The sequence below is a fragment of the Hemiscyllium ocellatum genome, chromosome 4 (assembly GCF_020745735.1).
Source record: "Hemiscyllium ocellatum isolate sHemOce1 chromosome 4, sHemOce1.pat.X.cur, whole genome shotgun sequence".
Lineage (NCBI taxonomy): Eukaryota > Metazoa > Chordata > Chondrichthyes > Orectolobiformes > Hemiscylliidae > Hemiscyllium > Hemiscyllium ocellatum.
This window is the reverse complement of record NC_083404.1, coordinates 136,518,492-136,542,186: the sequence shown is the minus strand read 5'-3', so window position 1 is coordinate 136,542,186 and position 23,695 is coordinate 136,518,492.

The following is a 23,695-nucleotide window of genomic DNA, read 5'->3' as shown; positions in this document are numbered from 1 at the left end:
ACCCCCTCCCTCGCCACCTCCTCCTACACCACCCCCTCCCTCGCCACCTCCTCCCACACCACCTCATCCCACACCACCCCCTCCCTCACCACCCCCTCTCACACCACCCCCTCCCTCACCACCCCCTCCCTCACCACCTCCTCCCACACCACCCCCTCCCACACCACACCCTCTCACACCACCCCCTCCCTCACCACCCCCTCCCACACCATCTCCTCCCACACCACCCCCTCCCACACCGCCTTCTCCCACACCACCTCCTCCCATGCCACCTCCTCCCACACCACCCCCTCCCACACCACACCCTCTCACACCACCCCCTCCCTCTCCACCTCCTCCCTCACCACCCCCTCCCTCGCCACCTCCTCCCACACCACCCCCTCCCTCGCCACCTCCTCCCTCACCACCCCCTCCCACACCACACCCTCCCACACCACCTCCTCCCACACCACCTCCTCCCACACCACCCCTCCTACACCACCTCCTCCCTCACCACCCCCTCCCACACCACCCCCTCCCACACCACCTCCTCTGACACCACCTCCTCTCGCATCTCCTCCCACACCACCTCCTCCCATGCCACCTCCTCCCACACCACCCCCTCCCACACCACACCCTCTCACACCACCCCCTCCCTCTCCACCTCCTCCCTCACCACCCCCTCCCTCGCCACCTCCTCCCACACCACCCCCTCCCTCGCCACCTCCTCCCTCACCACCCCCTCCCACACCACACCCTCCCACACCACCTCCTCCCACACCACCTCCTCCCACACCACCCCTCCTACACCACCTCCTCCCTCACCACCCCCTCCCACACCACCCCCTCCCTCACCACCCCCTCCCACACCACCTCCTCCCTCACCACCTCCACCCGCACCGCCTCCTCCCACACCACCCCCTCCCACACCACCTCCTCCCACACCACCCCCTCCCTCACCACCTCCTCCCTCACCACCCCCTCCCACTCCACCTCCTCCCTCACCACCCCCTCCCACACCACCTCCTCCCACACCACCCCCTCCCTCACCACCTCCTCCCACACCACCCCCTCCCACACCACACCCTCTCACACCACCCCCTCCCTCACCACCCCCTCCCACACCATCTCCTCCCACACCACCCCCTCCCACACCACCTCCTCCCACACCACCCCCTCCCTCGCCACCTCCTCCCTCACCACCCTCTCCCACTCCACCTCCTCCCTCACCACCCCCTCCCACACCACCTCCTCCCACACCACCCCCTCCCTCACCACCTCCTCCCACACCACCCCCTCCCACACCACACCCTCCCACACCACCCCCTCCCTCACCACCCCCTCCCTCACCACCTCCTCCCACACCACCCCCTCCCACACCACCCCCTCTCACACCACCTCCTCCCTCACCACCCCCTCCCACACCACCTCCTCCCACACCACCCCCTCCCTCACCACCTCCTCCCACACCACCCCCTCCCACACCACACCCTCCCACACCACCCCCTCCCTCACCACCTCCTCCCTCACCACCCCCTCCCTCGCCACCTCCTCCTACACCACCCCCTCCCTCGCCACCTCCTCCCACACCACCTCATCCCACACCACCCCCTCCCACACCACCCCCTCTCACACCACCCCCTCCCTCACCACCCCCTCCCTCACCACCTCCTCCCACACCACCCCCTCCCACACCACACCCTCTCACACCACCCCCTCCCTCACCACCCCCTCCCACACCATCTCCTCCCACACCACCCCCTCCCACACCGCCTTCTCCCACACCACCTCCTCCCATGCCACCTCCTCCCACACCACCCCCTCCCACACCACACCCTCTCACACCACCCCCTCCCTCTCCACCTCCTCCCTCACCACCCCCTCCCTCGCCACCTCCTCCCACACCACCCCCTCCCTCGCCACCTCCTCCCTCACCACCCCCTCCCACACCACACCCTCCCACACCACCTCCTCCCACACCACCTCCTCCCACACCACCCCTCCCACACCACCTCCTCCCTCACCACCCCCTCCCACACCACCCCCTCCCACACCACCTCCTCTGACACCACCTCCTCTCGCATCTCCTCCCACACAACCTCCTCCCAAACCACAGGTGTGTTAAGGCAAATATCACGTGTGTGTTAGGGCAAACAACACGGGTGTGTTAGGGCAGGCAACACGTGTGTGTTAGGGCAAACAACACGGGTATGTTAGGGCAAACAACACGTGTGTGTTTGGGCAAACAACACGGGTATGTTAGGGCAAACAACACGGGTTTGTTAGGGCAAACAGCACGTGTGTGTTAGGGCAAACAACACGGGTATGTTAGGGCAAACAACACGGGTATGTTAGGGCAAACAACACGGGTGTGTTAGGGCAAACAACACGTGTGTGTTAGGGCAAACAACACGGGTGTGTTAGGGCAAACAGCACGTGTGTGTTAGGGCAAACAACACGGGCATGTTAGGGCAAACAACACAGGTATGTTAGGGCAAACAACACGGGTGTGTTAGGGCAAACAACACGTGTGTGTTAGGGCAAACAGCACGTGTGTGTTAGGGCAAACAACACGGGCATGTTAGGGCAAACAACAAGGGTGTGTTAGGGCAAACAACACTGGGGTGTTAGGGCAGAAAGCACGGGTTCGTCAGGGCAAACAACACGGCCCCAATGAACCATTCCAACTTCAGACACGATGGAGCCTGGCCTATTACCCCTGTCTCTGGAAACATTACTCAAGGGCAGAGTAACCCCTTATTTAAGACCTGCATCATGACACTATCAGATTCCCCCTGCAACCGTCTTGCCGCTGACCTGCTCCGTCCTCAGCACCACCCCGGTGAATTACCTCTGCACCCCCTCCAGTACAATCACACCCTTCCTCCAGGGGTCCCCGATTTACAAATGTCCACCAGCTGATGGTGGCACTTACAAACATGGTTCCACGCGTAGTCCGAAACTTTAAAGATTCAACAGATTAGCATTCACCATCCTTCTGGGTGCCTGCTTTCCATTATCCTGTACTGTGTTCCAATGGGTAAACCACGGTGTTAGAGCTCCGAGTCATGGTGTTAGAGCTCCGAGTCATGGTGTTAGAGCTCCGAGTCATGGTGGGAGAGCTCCGAGTCATGGTGTTAGAGCTCCGAGTCATGGTGTTAGAGCTCCGAGTCATGGTGTGTGCCCCTCTTGTTCTGCATGGAAAGTCAGGAACTGTTCCAGTTCCCAGGGTCCGCATATATACAGCAGGTTTCTCCATCAGCAGCTCCTGGTGGCCTGGGCCGGAAGCATCCAGGAGGATCCGAAAGGCTGAAAGAATTATGGAGATCACATACAGAGAGATGGCCACTGTGCAGGCCATGGCTCCACAGGCAGGTAGGGTGTGAGCGACAGGCCTTGACTTCAAGGCCTCATTTGACCACGTGTGGCATCAAGGAATCCTGGCAAAGCTGGAATCAATGGCTGTTAGAGGGAAAGCTTTCTCCAGTGGTTGGAGTCATACCTGGCTCACAGGAAAATGGTGTGGTTGTTGGAGGTCATAGAGTCGTAGAGATGTACAGCATGGAAACAGACCCTCATCCATGCCGACCAGATATCTCAACCCAATCTAGTCCCACCTGCCAGCACCCGGCCCATATCCCTCCAAACCCTTCCTATTCATATACCCATCCAAATGCCTTTTAAATGTTGTAATTGTACCAGCCTCCACCACTTTCTCTGGCAGCTCATTCCACACATCTATCACCCTCTGCATGAAAAAGTTGCCCGTTGGGTCTTTTTTATATCTTTCCCCTCTCACCCTAAACCTATGCCCTCTAGTTCTCGCCAACCCCAGGGAAAAGACTTTGTCTATTTATCCTATCCATGCCCCTCATAATTTTGTAAACCTCTATATGGTCACCCCTCAGCCTCCGATGCTCCAGGGAAAACAGCCCCAGCCTGTTCAGCCTCTCCCTGTAGCTCAAATCCTCCAACTCTGGCAACATCCTTGTAAATCTTTTCTGAATCCTTTCAAGTTTCACAACATCTTTCCGATAGGAAGGAGACCAGAATTGCACACAATATTCCAACTGTGGCCTAACCAATGTCCTGTACAGCCACAACATGACCCAACTCCTGCCCTCAATACTCTGACCAATAAAAGAAAGCATATCAAATGCCTTCTTCACTATCCTATCTACCTGTGACTCCACTTCCAAGGAGCTATGAACCTGCACTCCAAGGTCTCTTTGTTCAGCAACACTCCCTAGGACCTTACCATTAAGTGTATAAGTCCTGCTAAGATTTGCTTTCCCAAAATGCAGCACCTCGCATTTATCTAAATTAAACTCCACCTGCCACTTCTCAGCCCATTGGCCCATCTGATCAAGATCCTGTTGTAATCTGAGGTAATCCTCTTCGCTGTCCACTACACCTCCAATGTTGGTGTCATCTGCAAACTTACTAACTTAACCTCTTATGCTCACATCAAATCATTGACATAAATGACAAAAAGTAGAGGGCCCAGCATTGATCCTTGTGATACTCCACTGGTCACAGGCCTCCAGTCTGAAAAACAACCCTCCACCACCAGCCTGTTTTCTACCTTCAAGCCAGTCCTATATCCAAATGGTTAGTTCTTCCTGTATTCCATGAGATCTAACCTTGCTAATCAGTCTCTCATGTCGAGAGTCTTACTAAAGTCCATATAGATCACATCTACCGTTCTGCCCTCATCAATCCTCTTCACTACTTCTTCAAAAAACCCAGTCAAGTTTATGAGACATGATTTCCCATGCACAAAGCCATGTTGACTATCCTTGATTAGTCCTTGCCTTTCCAAATACATGTACATCCTGTCCCTCAAGATTCCCTCCAACAACTCGTCCACCACCGAGGTCAGTCTCACTGGTCTATAGTTCCCTGGCTTGTCTTTACTGCCCTTCTTAAACAGTGGCACCATGTTTGCCAACCTCCAGTCTTCCGGCAGCTCACCTGTGACTATCGATGATACAAATATCTCAGCAAGAGGCCCAGCAATCACTTCCCTAGCTTCCGACAGAGTTCTCGGGTACACCTGATCAGGTCCTGGGGATTTATCTACTTTTGCATGTTTCAAGACATCTAGCACTTCCTCCTCTGTAGTATGGACATTTTTCAAGATGCCACCATCTATTTCCCCACATTCTACAACTTCCATATCCTTCTCTGCAGGAAACACTGATGCAAAATACTCATATAGTATCTCCCCCATCTCCTGCAGTTCCACACAAATGCTGCCTTGCTGATCTTTGAGAGGCCCAATTCTCTCCCTAGTTACCCTTTTGTCCTTAATGTGTTTGTAAAAATCCTTTGGATTCTCCTTAATTCCATTTGCCAAAGCTATCTCATATCCCCCTTTTTGCCTTCCTGATTTCACTCTTAAGTATACTCCTACTGCCTTTATACTCTTCTAAGAATTCACTCGATCTATCCTTTCTACGTTTCTTTCTTTTTCATATGCTTCTTTCTTTTTCTTAACCAATCCTCAACTTCTTTCGTCATCCAGCATTCCCTACACATACCAGCCTTCCTTTTCGCCATAGTTGGAATATACTGTCTCTACACTCTCGTTATCTCATTTCTGAAGGCTTCCCATTTTCTAGATGCCATTTTACCTGCAAACATATGCCCCCCCCCTCCCCATTAGCTTTTGAAAGTTCGTGCCTAATACCATTTAAATTGGCCTTTCTCCAAATTAGAACTTCAACTTTTAGATCAGTCATCTCAGTTCCAGGACATCTCTGCAGGAGTTCCTCAGGGTATTGTCCTAGGCCGAACCATCCTCAGCTGCTTCCCTCCATCATTAAGCCAGAAGTGGAGATGTTCCCCAATAATGGCACAATGTTCAGCACCACTTGCAACTCCTCAAATACTGAAACACTCCATCTTCAAGTGCAACACGCGAGGAGCAGGAGAATCAACATAACCATTCATCATAAACCATTCCTGATGAAGGGCTTTCACCTGAACCATTGACTCTCCTGCTCCTCGGATGCTGCCTGACCTGCTGAGGTTTTCCAGCAACACACTCTCGACTCTGATCTCCAGCATCTGCCGTCCTCAATTTCTCCAAGTGCAACAAGGTCTGAACAATGTCCATGCTAAGGCTGACGAGTGACAAGCAATGTTCGTGGATGTTCCAGAGCGGCTACAGAAAAGGGAGGGTGAAAAACCGGTGTCATGGTACGCTTTGGTACCAATGATAAAGGTTAAAAAAAAAGAGATAAGATCCTAAAAGCGGAATATATGGAGTTAGGAAGCAAATTAAAAATGTAGGGTGGCTAACTGTATCACATGCTTGTTGGAATAGAAATAGTAGGATATTCCGGATGAACATGGTGTAGAGTGAGGATTCAGGTTCCTGAGGCACTGTCCCAGGCTCTGGGGGAGGTGGCACCAGTACAAACTGGAGGGTTACACCTAGGTAAGACTGGCACTGATGCCCCAGGGGGACTATTGGCAAGGGAGGGTTTAAACCAAAGGGACAGGAAGATGGGAACTGATACAGGGAGTCAGAACATGGACTAACACAAGAGATGGAATGGGTGGTAGGCAGAAAGTGCTGAAAAATGTGTTGCTGGAAAAGCGCAGCAGGTCAGGCAGCATCCAAAGAGAAACGTCGATTCTCCTGCTCTTTGGATGCTGCCTGACCTGCTGCGCTTTTCCAGCAACACATTTTTCAGCTCTGATCTCCAGCATCTGCAGTCCTCACTTTCTCCTCGAAGATGGGCAGAAAGTTTCAGGGTTAGAACCAAACAGAGCCACAGTATATAATAACAGGAACATTAAAAAGTCAATCCACATGGCATTGTGCCTCAAAAGTAAATAAAGTCACGATAGTCCAGCTCTGTCCTTCGAGAGAGACAACTGGTGGTGGTTTAACCTGAAGGTCAGCACGCTTCGGGCAAGGGGGAGAAAGCCAGATCTTTGTACTCATCTCAGCTGGTGTAGGAATGGAACTCAGGCCATTAGCGCCAAAAATGAGCTAACCCATGTTAACGTGTGCAGCATTCACAATGAAGTGGATGAAATCAGTCACACAACTAGCTATAAATAGTTATGATAACAGTGGGGTTATGGAGGGTATGGCTGCAGGGTGAACAGGGATGGGAACTGAATAACCAGCTTTTCGTAAGAACAAAGAGGAAAAGGAACCGTGGGTCACATTGCGAACTGAAGACAGCATTTTAATGAAGGATATTAGCTCGGAAACGTAGAATCAGTATGAGTAGATATTTGGAAATACCAACGGACAGAAACTGATAATGGGGGGTATATTAAGGCCCAAATTTGGAAAGACATTGAACAGAAAATTAGAAATGCAAGAAATAATCTCCAATTGTGGACAACATAAATCTCAATATAATTTGGGGAAATCAAATCAGTAACACATCTGTAAATGAGGAATTCCGGAATTGTGTTTGAGTTGGTTGTCTGGATCAATACATCGAGAAATCAACTCGAGAACAGACCATCCTAGACTGAGTATTGTGTAACAAGAAAAGAATAATTGGCAATATAATTGTGTGAGACCTCTTGGGGAAGAGTGACTACAAGATGATAGGATTCCTAATAAATATCGAAAATGATGTAACTGATTCTGAGACCAGGGTCCTGAATCTAAATAGAGGAAACTACATTGGTAGGAGGGGTGAGCTGGTGATGACAAATTAGGGAAGGTTACTGAGAGGGATGACACTTAAGCATATGCTCCTAGAAATGTTGGATGTATTGGTGATCATAGAGTCATAGAGTCATAGCGATGTACAGCACGGAAACAAACCCTTCGGTCCAACCCGTCCATGCCGACCAGATATCCCAACCCAATCTTGTCCCACCTGCCAGCACCCGGCCCATATCCCTCCAAATCTTTCCTATTCATATACCCATTCCAGATGCCTTTAAATGTTGCAATCGTACCAGCCTCTACCACTTCCTCTGACAGCTCATTCCATACACGTACCACCCTCTGGGTGAAAAGGTTGCCTCTTTGGTCTCTTTTATATCTTTCCTCTCTCACCCTAAACCTATGCCCTCTAGTTGTGAACTCCCCCACACCAGGGAACAGACTTTGTCTATTTACCCTAACCATGCCTCTCATGATTTCATAAACCTCTATAAGGTCACCCCTCAGCCTCCGACGCTCCATGGAAAGCAGCCCCAGCCTGTTCAGCCTCTCCCCACAGCTCAAATCCTCCAACTCTGGCAATATCCTGGTAAATCATTTCTGAACCCTTTCAAGTTTCACAAAATCTTTCCGATAGGAAGGAGACCAGAATTGCATGAAATATTCCAAAAGTGGCCTAACCAATGTCCTGTACAGCTGCAACATGACCTGCCAACTCCTGTATTCAATACTCTGACCAATAAAGGAAAGCATACCAAACGCCTTCTTCACTATCCTATCTATCTGCGACTCCACTTTCAAGGAGCTATGATCCTGCATTCCAAAATCGCTTTGCTCAGCAACACTCCCTAGGACCTTACCATTAAGTGTATAAGTCCTGTTAAGATTTGTTTTCCCAAAAAGCAGCACCTCACATTTATCGAAACTAAATTCCATCTGCCACTTCTCAGCCCATTGGCCCATCTGATCAAGATCCTGTTGTAATCTGAGGTAACCTTCTTCACTGTCCATTACACCTCCAATGTTGGTGTCATCTGCAAACTTAGTAACTGTACCTCTTGTGCTCAACTCAAAATCATCATCTTTCAAGAATCTATAGTTTTTGGAACAGTTTCTATGGATTGGGAGTGACTAATGTAACCATCTCCCCTGTGTGTTTTGGGTAGGCAGGACGGTTAAGGAAGCATCTAGCACGCTTGCCTTCAATGCTCAGACCACTGAGTATAGGAGTTGGGATGTCACATTGAGGTTGTCTGTATAGGATGTTGGTGAGACCTCTGCTGGAGTACAGTGTGCAGTTCTGGTCACCCTATTTGAGAAAGGGTATTATTAATTTGGAGAGGATTCAGAAAAGTTTTACCAGGATGTTGCCAGGACTGGAGGGTTTGTGATATAAACGTAGAGTGGATAGCCTGGGACGTTCTTCGCTGGAGGTAAGAGGTTGAGGGGAGACCTTATCAAGGTTTATAAAATCATGAGGGGCATAGATAAGATGGATGACAAGGGTATTTTCCTGAGGGCGGGAGTGTTCAAAACTAGGGGGCATACTTTTAAAGTGAGCAAAGAAAGACTTTAAAAACATATAAAGGGCAAGTTTTTTATACAGAGAGTGGCTCATGTTTGGAAAGTGGTGGATGCGCAGTTACAATGTTTAAAAGACATTAGATAAGTAAATGAATAGGAAATTTTGGAAGGATATGAGCAAACAGACAGATGGGACGAGTTTAATTTGGGATTATGGTCAGCATGGATTGGTTGGACCAAAGGGTCTGTTTCCGTGCTGTCTGATTCTACGAGTATCCACAATATCACTCTATCACTTTAAGAAGAATCCAAAAACATAATCTTCATATCATTACAAATAACCATTTCATTCATTCTGAAAGTTTGGGTCATTTTATCTGAGTTCCATGTCATTCCTGATTTTTTCTTGGGGGTGACGGAATGTACATTCATATAGCACCCTTCATGAACACTCCAATATTGATACTAAACAGATCAGGCAGTAGTCAGGAGGTTTCTAGGCTGAACAGAGTCAAAATTCACACAACACCAGTCCCGCTGGTTTATTTGGAAGCACTAGCTTTCAGAGCGCTGCTCCTTCATCAAGTGGTTGTGGAGTATAAGATCATAAGGCACAGAATTTAGAGCAAAAGTTTACAGTGTGATATAACTGAAATTATATATTGAAAAAGACCTGGATTGTTTGTTAAGTCTCTCATCTTTTAGAATGACCATATTGGCTTCAGTTCTTTCATATGTAAATTGCAGAAATGTTTTAAAGTTACATTCTCAAGTGAACTTTGACAATAGGTACCACGTCAGCTCAGATATTACATTGAAGGTGTGAGGTGCCCTGTGTGAGGCTGTCTGTGACCTAGTGTTCAGACTGATTCTCATCTAAAAAAGGGATTTACAGAATCTTACATGGATTCATGCAGTTTTTGAGCAAAATAAAATTAATTCTGTAAGTACAAATTCACCCCACAAACTTATATGTGTGTGTGTGGGGGGGGGGGGGGGGGGGGGGGGGGGGGGGGGTGGTTGTGTTATGAGTGTCTGTGAGAGATTGTGTGTATGTGTGTGAGCGTAAAGGGGTATAAGTCTGGGTGAGAGAGTGTGCATGTGTGAGTGTATGTGTGAGCGTATGAGAGAGAGCTTGTGTATGAGAGAGGGTCTGCGTGGGTGTGTGGGACTGTGGGAGGGTGTGTCTATGTGTGTGTGTGTGTCTGTATATGTGTGTGTCTGTAAGTGTCGGTGTGTCTGTGTGTGTGTGCCTTTGTATGTCGGTGTATGTGTGTATGTGTGAGTGTATGTGTTTGTGTGTGTGTGTGTGTGTGTGTGTGTGTGTGTGTGTGTGTGTGTGTGTGTGTGTGTGTGTGTGGTACAGTGGGGTCACCTGTAGTGTGACATGATCCCCAGGTCCAAGTTGAGGCCATCCCCATGGCTACCAAACTTGGCCATCAGCCTCTGCTCAGACACTCTGCGTTGTTGCCTGTCCACCTTGGAGGATGGTCACCTGAAGGTCCGAGGACGAATGTCCCAAACCACTGAAGTGTTCTCTGACTGGGAGGGATTGTTGTGCGCTGCCCATTCATCCATTGCTATAGGCTCTGTTCGGTCTCACCAATGTACCATGCCTCAGGGCATCCTTGCCTGCAGTGTATGACATAGACAACGTTGGCCAAGTCACATATTTACCTGCCACATACATGGTGGGAGGTGTCCCCATGTGTAATAGTGGTATCCATGCCCACACTCTGACACATCTTGCCGTATCTACCATGACAGGATTGTATGGTGTTGTCCTGAAAGCTGGGCAGTTTGCTGCGAATAATGGTCTGTTTGAGGTTTGGTGGTTGTTTAAAGGTGAGAAGTGGAGGCAGGGGAATGTTATGGTGAGGCGCTCATCCACATTGATACTGTGTTGGAGGCTGTGACCAACATGGCATAGTTTTTTTGGCTCCTGGTAAGACTGGACAGTGAAGGGTACCCTGTCGATTGCAGCAGGTGGCATTACGGTTCCTCGCTGTGGCACGTCACAACTGGCAGTCGATGAGTTGACCATCGTACCCCGTTCTTATGAGGACATCCTTGAGTACTTCCAAGTGCCCGTCAGTTCCTCATCTGAGCAGATCCTGAACAGAGCGATATTCACCACTGGAGGGCCATCATGATCTTTGAAAAAAACTCCACTTACTGAGAAGTGGAAATTACAGCAACCAAACCGCACTCAGAAACCCACAGACAACCAACCGAGCAGCAATCCCTCAGAACTATCCCCTTCAACTGTGCAGCACTCCCTCAGTACTGTCATCTCCAACTGTGCAGCACTCCCTCAGTACTGTCACCTCCAACCATGCAGCACTCCCTCAGTACTGTCACCTTCAACCGTGCAGAAATCCCTCAGTCCTGTCATCTGCAACTGTGCAGCGCTCCCTCAGTACTGTCACCTTCAACTGTGCAGCACTCCCTCAGTACTGTCATCTCCAACTGTGCAGCGCTCCCTCAGTACTGTCACCTTCAACTGTGCAGCACTCCCTCAGTACTGTCATCTCCAACTGTGCAGCGCTCCCTCAGTACTGTCACCTTCAACTGTGCAGCACTCCCTCAGTACTGTCATCTCCAACTGTGCAGCGCTCCCTCAGTACTGTCACCTTCAACTGTGCAGCACTCCCTCAGTCCTGTCATCTGCAACCGTGCAGAACTCCCTCAGTACTGTCATCTCCAACTGCACAGAACTCCCTCATTACTGTCACCTCCAACCATGCAGCACTCCCTCAGTACTGTCACTTCCAACCATGCAGCACTCCCTCCTTATTGTCACCTCGAACTGTGCAGCGCTCCCTCAGTACTATCGCCTTGAACCCTGCAGCGCTCCCTCAGTACTGTCACCTCCAACCATACAGCGCTCCCTCAGTACTGTCACCTCCAACCATACAGCGCTCCCTCAGTACTGTCACCTCCAACCATGCAGCGCTCCCTCAGTACTGTCAGCTAGAACCATGCAGCACTCCTTCAATACTGCGTATCACCTCCAACCATGCTGCAGTCCCTCAGTACTGCGTATAACCTCCAACCATGCAGCACTTGCTCAGTACTGAGTATCACCTCCAATCATGCAGCACTCCCTCAGTACTGCGTATTACCTCCAAACATGCAGCACTCCTTCAGTACTTTCACCCCCAACTGTGCAGTTTCTGTTTGGATCACGCTTGCCTGACCTGGAGACTCTATTCCTGAAGAAGGTCTCAGGCCCGAAACATCGATTCTCCTGCTCCTTGGATGCTGGTTGAGCAGCTGCGCTTTTCCAGCAACACATTTTCAGCTGGAGACTCGATTACACCTGTCACCTTCATTGGGCACATCAGCATGTCCTTCTGATAGAGTTATTGAGTCATACAACATGGAAACAGACCCTATGATCCAACCCATCCATGCTGACCAAGTTTCCCTAGTTAATTGTCTTATTTGTCTGTCTGTGTACCAGGTCTCTCTAACCCTTTCCTATCCATGTTCCCATCCAAATGTCTTATAAATGGTGTAACTGTACCTGCATATACCACTTCCTCTGGCAGCTCATTCCACACATGAATCCCTCGCTGGGTGAGAAATCTGTCCTCCGGGTCCCTTTTAAATCTTTCTCCCCTCATTTAAAAATTATGCTTTTTATTTTTGAACTCCCCTGCCCTCGGGAAAAGGCCTTTGCTATTCACTTTATCGACGTCCCTCATAATTTCATGAACCTCTATCAGGTCACCCCTCAGCCTCCTACACTCCAATGAAAATCGCCCCAGCCAATCCAGCCTCGCCTTATAACGCAATCGTTCCAATCCTGGCAACACCATGGTAACTCTCTTCTGAACCCTCTCCAATTTGATTATATCCTTCCTGTAACAGACCTGCATGCAGAACCCCAAAAGCAGCCTCACCAACGCTGTGTACACCTGCAACGTGAAATTCAGTCCTGATGAAGGGCCCTGACACGAAACGTTGGCTCTCCTGCTCCCCTTGTTGCTGCTGTGCGTTTTCCAGCTCCACACTTGATTAGCTCTAACTTTCCAGCATCTGCAGTCCTCACTGTCTCCAAATCCCAACTCCTGCACTCGATCATCAGATCAATGAAGGCCTTCTTAACCAGCCTGTGTACTTGTGACACAACCACAGTCAGTGTGTTGGGCCACATTATGACCCTCTGACCCAGAGTCATGGACACTACCGACTGAGCCACAAGGCTTTGCTGATGTAGGTTGTGCCTTTATTGAAATTAACAGCAGTAGCTGCAATTCCAGCTGTGGACAAGCAGGAGGCTGGACGAACACAGCAAGTCAGGCAGCATCAGGAAGTGGAGGAGTCAACGTTTCAGGTGTAACCATCCAACTGTGACTCTTTGAGAGCCCTACCTGGCAAAACAGCGTTAAAATATATTGTGGAGCAGCCAGTGTTGGACTGGGGTGGACAAATTTAAACATCACACAACACCAGGTTATGGTCCAACTGGTTTATTTGGAAGCACTAGCTTTCGGAGCGACGCTCCTTCATCAGGTTGCTCATCGATATGCACAGCACGAAAACGGACCCTTCAGTCCAACTCGTCCATGCCGACCAGATATCCCAACCCAATCTAGTCCCACCTGCCAGCACCCAGCCCATATCCTTCCAAACCCTTTCTAATCATATACCCATCCAAATGCCTTTTAAATGTTGCAATTGTACCAGCCTCCACCACATCCTCTGGCAGCTCATTCCATACACACCCCCTCTACATGAAAAAGTTGCCCCTTAGGTCCCTTTTACATCTTTCCCCTCTCACACTACCCTATACCCTCTAGTTCTGGACTCCCCGATCTCGGAGAAAAGACGTTGTCTATTTATCCCATCCATGCCCCTCATGGTTTTATAAACCTTTGTAAGGTCACCCTTCAGCCTCCGACGCTCCAGGGAAAACAGCCCCAGCCTGTTCAGCCTCTCTCTATAGCTCAAATCCTCCAACCCTGGCAACTTCCTTGTAAATCTTTTCTGAACCTTTTCAAGTTTCACAACATCCTTCAGATAGGAAGGAGACCAGAATTGCACGCAATATTCCAAAAGTGGTCTCACCAACATCTTGTACAGCCACTATTGTAAACTTTAAGCATTTTATTCTGAAAGCAGGAACTGTAACTCTGGGAGGTGTATCCTGTGATCCGTTACAGCCCATTACAGCCCATTGTGAAGTCATAAAGTAACAGTGCACACAGGGCTCATGTGCAAAACAATCTCTGCACTTAGTGACAGCACAACCAAATAGAAGTTTTTTAAAAACTCATGGGAACCAAGCCTTTACAGACAGAGGGCAGTAAAAGCTAAAAAGTTTTGATCAATCTTTTATAAAACACTGACTCAATCTCACCCATGGTTTTGCTTTTAGTTCATGACACCACACTTTAACAAGTGGATGTTTTTCAGAGGGAACAGAGCGAACTTGCAGCAATAATGCCAGGAATCAGGGACTGCTCGTAGTGACTGGGGAAGCCAGGATTGCTCCCTTAAAGCAAAGCTTAATTTCCCCTTCCCCCACCTCACCCTAGTTCCAAACTTCCAGCTCAGCACTGTCCCCATGACTCGTCCTACCTGCCTATCTTCTTTTCCACCTATCCACTCCACCCTCTCCTCCCTGACCTATCACCTTCATCCCCGCCCCCACTCACCCATTGTACTCTATGCTACTCTCTCCCCATCCCCACCCTCCTCTAGCTTATCTCTCCACGCTTCAGGCTCACTGCCTTTATTCCTGATGAAGGGCTTTTGCCCGAAACGTTGATTTCGCTGCTCCTTGGATGCTGCCTGAACTGCTGTGCTCTTCCAGCACCACTAATCCAGAATCTGGTTTCCAGCATCTGCAGTCATTGTTTTTACCAAAGCTTAATCCCTGCTTCCCCATCCTATCCATGGACCGGGAGTCCCTCCCTCCTGGAGCACTGTCATGGCCTCACGTCCTTCCCAAAGTTATGTTGCCCATAACTGGACTACCAGGGAGGTAAGGACTGAGTGGTATTATCACTGGACCATTACTCTAGAGATAAAAAATGAGGTCTGCAGATGCTGGAGATCACAGCTGAAAATGTGTTGCTGGTCAAAGCACAGCAGGCCAGGCAGCATCTCAGGAATAGGGAATTCGACGTTTCGAGCATAAGCCCTTCATCAGGAATGAGAGAGAGTAACCAAGCAGGCTAAGATAAAAGGTAGGGAGGAGGGACTTGGGGGAGGGGCGATGGAGATGTGATAGGTGGAAGGAGGTCAAGGTGAGGGTGATAGGCCGGAGAGGGGGTGCGGCGGAGAGGTCAGGAAGGAGATTGCAGGTTAGGAGGGCGGTGCTGAGTTGAGGGAACCGACTGAGACAAGGTGGGGGGAGGGGAAATGAGGAAACTGGAGAAATCTGAATTCATACCTTGTGGTTGGAGGGTTCCCAGGCGGAAGATGAGGCGCTCCTCCTCCAGCCGTCGTGTTGTTATGTTCTGCCGGTGGAGGAGTCCAAGGACCTGATGTCCTCGGTGGAGTGGGAGGGAGAGTTAAAGTGTTGAGCCACAGGGTGGTTGGGTTGGTTGGTCCGGGCGGCCCAGAGGTGTTCTCTGAAGCGTTCCGCAAGTAAGCGGCCTGTCTCCCCAATATAGAGGAGGCCACATCGGGTGCAGCGGATGCAATAGATGATGTGTGTGGAGGTACAGGTGAACTTGTGGCGGATATGGAAGGATCCCTTGGGGCCTTGGAGGGAAGTGAGTGTGGAGGTGTGGGCGCAAGTTTTACATTTCCTGCGGTTGCAGGGGAAAGTGCCGGGGGTGGAGGTTGGGTTGGTGGGGGGTGTGGATCTGACGAGGGAGTCACGAAGGGAGTGGTCCTTGCGGATCGCTGATAGGGGAGGGGAGGGAAATATATCTTTGGTGGTGGGGTCCGTTTGGAGGTGGCGGAAATGACGGTGGATGATACGTTGTCCGTTTGGAGGATTACTCTAGAGACCCAAGTAATGTTCTGGGGGCGTGGGTTTGAACGTTGGAATTTAACTTCAGTAAAAATCTAGAACTAAGAGTCGAATAATGACCATGAGTTGACTGTTGGAAAACCCCATCTGGTTCACTAACACTCTTTCGGGAAGGAAACTGCCATCCTTACCAGGTCTGGCCTACATGTGACTCCAGACCCACAGCCAATGTCTTTACTGACCTCTGGGCAATAAATGCAGGCTCTCATCCTGTGAATGAATAAAAACTAAATATTTTAGCTCAGGCTGGCCTAGTGTTTTATAAAGACTCAGTCTAACTTTCTCACTTCTACTCTGTGCCTCATTTTATAAAGCCCAGGATCTTACAAGTTTCCTTGACATGCCCTGTCATCTTTAATAACTGTGATCCCAGGTCTCTGTGTTCATGCCCTTGTTCGGAATGGCTCCTACCTCTCCACATTCTACATTCACTTCTTTATGCGTATGTCCTGCTGAGGAAAGATTCCAGGGGTCACTGTGTTTTGCCTTGCACCTATTAAAACACTCACAAGGACATCAAACAAAAGGGAAACAGCATTTTATACTGTGAGAGGAGAGTGTCAAGTGAACTCTGATTGGTAGAGACATTGCCGTGGAGAATGCACCAGTTAGATGATGACTGACAGTTAACTGCCGAGCTTTGTTTAAATTTGAACCAGGGGAAATCGGTCCAGATATTGCCGTGAAGATAAACCAGAGGACAGCTGTCAGCTAAATAAAAACCAAAAGAACTGCGGACGCTGGAAATCAGAAACAAAAGCAGAAATTGCTGGCAAAGCTTAATGTTTCAGGGCCAGCGACCTTTCCTCTAAACTGATGGTCACTCAGTAAATGTTGTTCATGCAGAAGAGAAGGTGAGAGGAGGGATTAAGGAGTAAATGATAGGTGGAGAAACAGCCCAAAGACACAGCAGAACAGTAGAACAGACAAAGGAGCAGATAACAATCAATCTAAGAAAATGAATAACTATCAGTGGTTAACAATTGGTGGTGTTCAATAGCAGACCATGTGATAACAAGGCCTGGTGTGTGTGGGTAAGGACATGGGAGGAAGAGGCTTCAACCCCCAACATTGTTGAGCTCAATATTGAGTGGAGTAGGCTGTGGAGTTCTCATGGAGAAAGTGAGGACCGCCGATGCTGGAGATCAGAGCTGAAAAATGTGTTGCTGGAGATTGTGTTGATTCCTGAAGAAGGGCTCATGCCCGAAACGTCGACTCCCCTGCTCCTTGGATGCTGCCTGACCTGCTGCGCTTTTCCAGCAACACACTTTCAGCTGTGGAGTTCTCATGGCTGTCAACTATTTTGTGAGGCAGAAAAAGGTGCAAAGTATCTGCATATCCTTTCTGTCTGCACAGAAGAAGCTCAGGAAAATTGGATATTCCTGCTAGCAGGAAGGCAGATAATGCAAATGTTGTGAAATACCTCATGGGAGAACCGGGCTTGCCGTTAGTTTGTGGTTTGGAATCCTCATTGGATTTCTTTTCTGATAGGTCCCCAGGGCTGGCTGCGGTCTGACTGTGGTAGATTACTGAGAAACACCATCGAGGCAGCCCATCTCCCTCATGTACAGAGTGCTGCTGCTGTCCCCGAGGAATCAAGCACACAACTGATAGCACTGTCACTGCACTACAGATAACCCACAGACCAGAATAACTGCTGAAATTAAGTGAGTCTTATTCTAGAAACACTTGCAACAATGTCATAAAATTTTGTGGCTTAAGCTCATTTAGAGGGCCATTAAACGCAACACAGTCATAGAGGCACAGAAACAGGCCCTTTGGTCCAACTCATCCATGCCAACCAGACATCCTAAATTAATCTCGTCCCATTTGCCAGCATTTGGCCCATATCCCTCCAAAATCCTTCCTATTCATATATCCAGATGACTTTTAAATGTTGCAATTGTACCAGCCTCCACCACTTCCTCTGGCAGCTCATTCCATACACATACCACCCTCTGTGTGAAAAAGTTGCCCCTTAGGTCTCTTTTATATCTTTCCCCACTCACCCTAAACCTATGTCCTCTAGCTTTGGATTCCCCCACCCCAGGGAAAAGACCTTGTCAATTTACACTATCCACACGTCCCATGATCTTATAAACCTCTATGCAGTCATCCCTCAGCCTCCGACGCTCAAGGGAAAACAGCCCCAGCCTACTCAACCTCTCCCTCTAGCTCAAACCCTCCAACCCTGGCAACATCCTTGTAAATCTTTTCTGCACTCTCTCAAGTTAACAGCATTATTACAGAATTGTGTTCCAAAAGTTGTCTCACCAATGTCCTGTAAGTCAGTTATACAAACACATGAAGGAGGATCCTGAGTAGGCCACTCAGCCCTTCAATCCTGCTATGCCATTCAATAAAAAGAAGGCTGATCTGATTTTAACCTCAGCTCTACATTCAGCTCCCAGATAATCTTTTATCCCTGTGAATCAAGAACTTATCTACCTCTGCCTTAGAACAGTTGAAGAGTTTGCATCTTTTGTGAAGAAAATTCTGAAGACTCACAACCTTCTGAGAGAATCCTTGTTTCCTCATCTCTCGCTTAAATGGGCAACCCTTAATTTTAAACAATGACTCCTTAATTCTAGATTTTCCCACAAGAGGAAACATACTTTCCACATCCACATCCCCTCAGGAGTTTACATGTTTCAATTCAGTCACATCTGACCTTTCTAAATTCCAGAGGACCCAGGCCCCAGCCCTGTCTAGCCTCTCCTCATAAGGCAATTCATTCACTTCATATTAACATTAACACATTAACATCCTTCTGTAAGTATAGTGGTCAGTGTTGTGCACAGTGCTTTGGATGCTGACATCTACTATAGGGGTTGTCCCTATCCAGGCAAGTGGGAGTATTCTATCACACTCCTGCCTTACACCTTGCAGATGGTGGACAGGCTTTGGGATGTCAGTTACTTACCACAGTATTCCTAGCCTCTGACCTGCTCTTGTAGCCATTGTATTTATGAGACAATCATTTTCTGGTTACTGATAATTCCTGATGAAAGGCTTTTGCCCAAAGCGTCAATTCTCCTGCTCCACGGATGCTGCCTTGACCTGCTGTGCTTTTCCAGCACCACTCTAATCTTGACTCTATTCTCCAGCATCTGCAGTACCCACTTTCACCTTGGTCATCTCCAGGATGTTGATAGTGAGGGATACATTGATGGTAACACCACTGAATGTCAAAGAAATTCAAAATCAAAAAAATTTCTCTCATTGGAGATTATCATTGCCAGGCATTTAATAAAATTTGGAAAGTTAAAGCTACTCTGATGGTAACCATGAAGCTATTGTCAATTGTTGTAAAACCCATCTATCAGAGAAGGAAATCTGCTGTCCTGGTTGGGTCTGGCCTACATGTGACTTCAGACCCACAGAAATATGGCTGTGATAGCCAAGTGAGACACTCAGTTGTATCAAGGCACCACAAAGAGAAACAGAACAGAATGAGCGAGTTGGTCTCAAGGTGCTCCTTCTCACCATCTGGAAATTTGTGGCTGTATGAGTTGGCCTCACTTTGAGAGAAACCAACAAACACGGGCCTAGACCTTTCCATTTCTATCTCGGGCGACCGACTCAACACAGACATCTACTATAAACGGACTGACTCCCACAGCTACCTGGACTACACCTCCTCCCATCCTGTCCCCTGTAAAAACTCCATCCCATATTCCCAATTCCTTCGTCTCCACCGCATCTGCTCCCAGGAGGACCAGTTCCAACACCGCACAGCCCAGATGGCCTCCTTCTTCAAGGACCGCAGATTCCCCCCAGACGTGATCGACGATGCCCTCCACCGCATCTCCTCCACTTCCCGCTCCTCCGCCCTTGAGCCCCGCTCCTCCAACTGCCACCAAGACAGAACCCCACTGGTTCTCACCTACTACCCCACCAACCTCCGTATACAACGTATCATCCGCCGTCATTTCCACCACCTCCAAACAGACCCCACCACAGGGATATATTTCCCTCCCCTCCCCTATCAGCATTCCGCAAAGACCACTCTCTTCGTGACTCCCTCGTCAGGTCCACACCCCCCACCAACCCAACCTCCACCCCCTGCACCTTCCCCTGCAACCGCAGGAAATGTAAAACTTGCGCCCACACTTCCTCCCTCACTTCCCTCCAAGGCCCCAAGGGATCATTCCATATCCGCCACAAGTTCACCTGTACCTCCACACACATCATCTATTGCATCCGCTGCACCCGATGTGGCCTCCTCTATATTGGGGAGACGGGCCGCTTACTTGCGGAACGCTTCAGAGAACACCTCTGCGACGCCCGGACCAACCAACCCAACCACCCCGTGGCTCAACACTTTAACTCTCCCTCCCACTCCACCGAGGACATGCAGGTCCTTGGACTCCTCCACCGGCAGAACATAACAACACGACGGCTGGAGGAGGAGCGCCTCATCTTCCGCCTGGGAACCTTCCAACCACAAGGAATGAACTCAGATTTCTCCAGTTTCCTCATTTCCCCTCCCCTCACCTTGTCTCAGTCGGTTCCCTCAACTCAGCACCACCCTCCTAACCTGCAATCTTCTTCCTGACCTCTCCGCCCCCACCCCACTCGGGCCTATCACCCTCACCTTGACCTCCTTCCACCTATCACATCTCCATCGCCCCTCCCCCAAGTCCCTCCTCCCTACCTTTTATCTTAGCCTGCTTGGCACACTCTCCTCATTCCTGATGAAGGGCTTATGCCCGAAACGTCGAATTTCCTATTCCTTGGATGCTGTCTAACCTGCTGTGCTTTAACCAGCAACACATTTGCAGTTGTGATCTCCAGCATCTGCAGACCTCATTTTTTACACCAACAAACACTAACCTTGCCAGTGACCTCTACGTTGCAGGAAATTATTCAAAAATAGGTAAGATTTTTTTTTCAAATACACCTTTGCACTCTTCAAACGGATCTTGATGTGATTTGATCTGACACTGTGCCAGGATTGCACTGCAGAACCAATTCAGTTTCAGAGCTCCCGGTCTACAATGAGAGATAGTTTCAGATTCCACACCTTTGGATGACTCACAGACTTGAGATTCCTTTGATCTCTTTTTAAAGCAGGCAGAACAAAAACAGATCATTGTGCAATACCTGACTGACAGTGCAGGGGATTGGGCGAACACATCTGTATTGGTCTGAGGGAAGGACTTCAGAAAGGGTATGTTATGGCATGAGGACATCACAAAGAGCTTCACGGTCAATCACTGCTGAATGTTTCTCCAGTGTAAACAGTCAGGAGAAATCACTTACACAAAGCAACTGGTCACATGACTAGATACGCTGAGGATCTTGGCTGAACGAAGCAGACCAGTCTCAGGGCTCAGTAACTCTGTTGCATCTCAGATTCAGAGCTGAAAATGTGTTGCTGGTTAAAGCACAGCAGGTTAGGCAGCATCCAAGGAACAGGAAATTCGATGTTTCGGGCCAGAGCCCTTCATCAGGAATGAGGAGAAAAGGGCTCTGGCCCGAAACGTCGAATTTCCTGTTCCTTGGATGCTGCCCAACCTGCTGTGCTTTAACCAGCAACACATTTTCAGCTCTGATCTCCAGCATCTGCAGACCTCACTTTTTACTCTCAGATTCAGGTCAAGGCTTGTTACCATTGAATCCTGGCTGATTTCTCTCAGTGCAGCTGGAGGGAGTGCTTTGCAAATACACTGACTGCATGTGGGCATCACCAGCTGGGCCAACATTTATTGCTTATTTCCAGTTGCCCTTGAGAGAGTGGTGAGCTACCTTCTGTAAACAGCCTCTGTTCTCTCTCTCTCTCTCTCTCTCTCTCTCTCTCTCCAATGCATTCACATCTTTCCCATAATGCATCCACAACTGTACACAAAACTTCAGCTGAGACCTAACAAGTGTCTCGTGCCTGGGGTGGGCAAGTTCAAAACAAGAGGGCAAAGGTTTAGGGTGAGAGGGGAAAGATATAAACTACCTTCCTTTGGTTTTTACTGACTTTTGGACAGTGAGGGGGGTTTGGGGGGGTGGGGGTGTGGGGGCAGGGGGGTGGGGGGGGAGTGGGGGAATCTCTGGCTACCCAGTATTCATTGCCCGTCTTTAGCTGCCCTTCATCTGAGTGGCTTGCAAGGCCATTTTTGAGGCCACTTTGAGAATCAACCTGCTCTGAATCTGGAGTCACATGTAGGCTAGACCAGGTAAGGACAAAAGATTTCCTTCCCTAAAGGACTTTAGTGAACCAGGTGAATTTTTCCAACAATCAGCAATGGATTCATGATCATCAATAGATTTTTAATTGCTGATCTTTGTTTTTAATCACCTTGGTGAGGTTTGAACCCTGAATATTACCTGAGTTACTGGATTAATAATCTTGCAAAAATGCTGTTAAGACATCGCCTCCCGTGATCTACACATATATACACCCAGGTCCCTGCCTTCCTGTGCTCTCTACAGAATTGTACCACCTATTTTAATTTGTTTACGATCAAAGTGTGTGTTAATCGAGATTGTGATCTCCGTTCTATAATCAGGCTTTGAATCTTGCCTTTCTGCATGGGAATCGAGTGCAGTCAGTTCAGACAAACTGCAGCGGCTCCAGTTTACTGGAAGACAACTCAGTCAAGAACAATTATAATTCTAACTCAAAGAGTTGGAACATGTCGTGGTGTGGTGTGAGAAGAAACAAGTTCTGGCTTGAGCAAAGAAACAAACTGATGAGGCAGCATCTAGGTCAAACCACAAGGAGATCTTACAGCCACTTAGTCAATGTATTGTTCTAAGGAACAGCATAAAGTAAGTGGAGTTGGAGAGGTTGACCTTATAGAGGTTTATAAAATCATGAGGGGCATGGATAGGATAAATCGACAAAGTCTCTTTCCTGGGATGGGCCAGTCCAAAACAAGAGGGCATAGGTTTAGGGTGAGAGGGGAAAGATATAAAAGAGACCTAAGGGGCAACTTTTTCACTCAGAGGGTGGTGCGTGTATGGAATGAATTGCCAGAGGATGTGGTGGAGGCTGGTACAATTGCAACATTTAAGAGGTATTTGGATGGGTATATGAATAGGAAGGGTTTGGAGGGATATGGGCAGGATGCTGGCAGGTGGGACTAGATTGGGTTGGGATATCTGGTCGGCATGGACGGGTTGGACTGAAAGGTCTGTTTCCATGCTGTACATCTCTGTGACTATGACTAGATTTAGGGAGAATATTGCACAGCAAGGGCTCTCAGGTGGTGAACTCAAGGATGGTTTAGGATTCAAAATTTGAGGAGCAGAGAGATCCTCCAATGATTGTAAATCTGAAAGAAATTAGAGATGAGGAGCAGTGGGGTCTGATGAACATCAGTTCCAACATCACTTTTGGAACTTGGATTTTGGAATAAAGACAGATGAGTATGGAGCTTTAGTTGAGAAGACAGTTTGGACACATGGGGCAGAGGGGTTGTTGTTTCCCTTGGAGTAAAGCCAACTGACGTGGTCATGATTGAGATGGAGCAAATTCTGAGGGATATAGGGCAGACAGGAAGGATCATTCCCCATTGATAGGGGAATCAATGACCAGGAGCATAGCTTTAAGG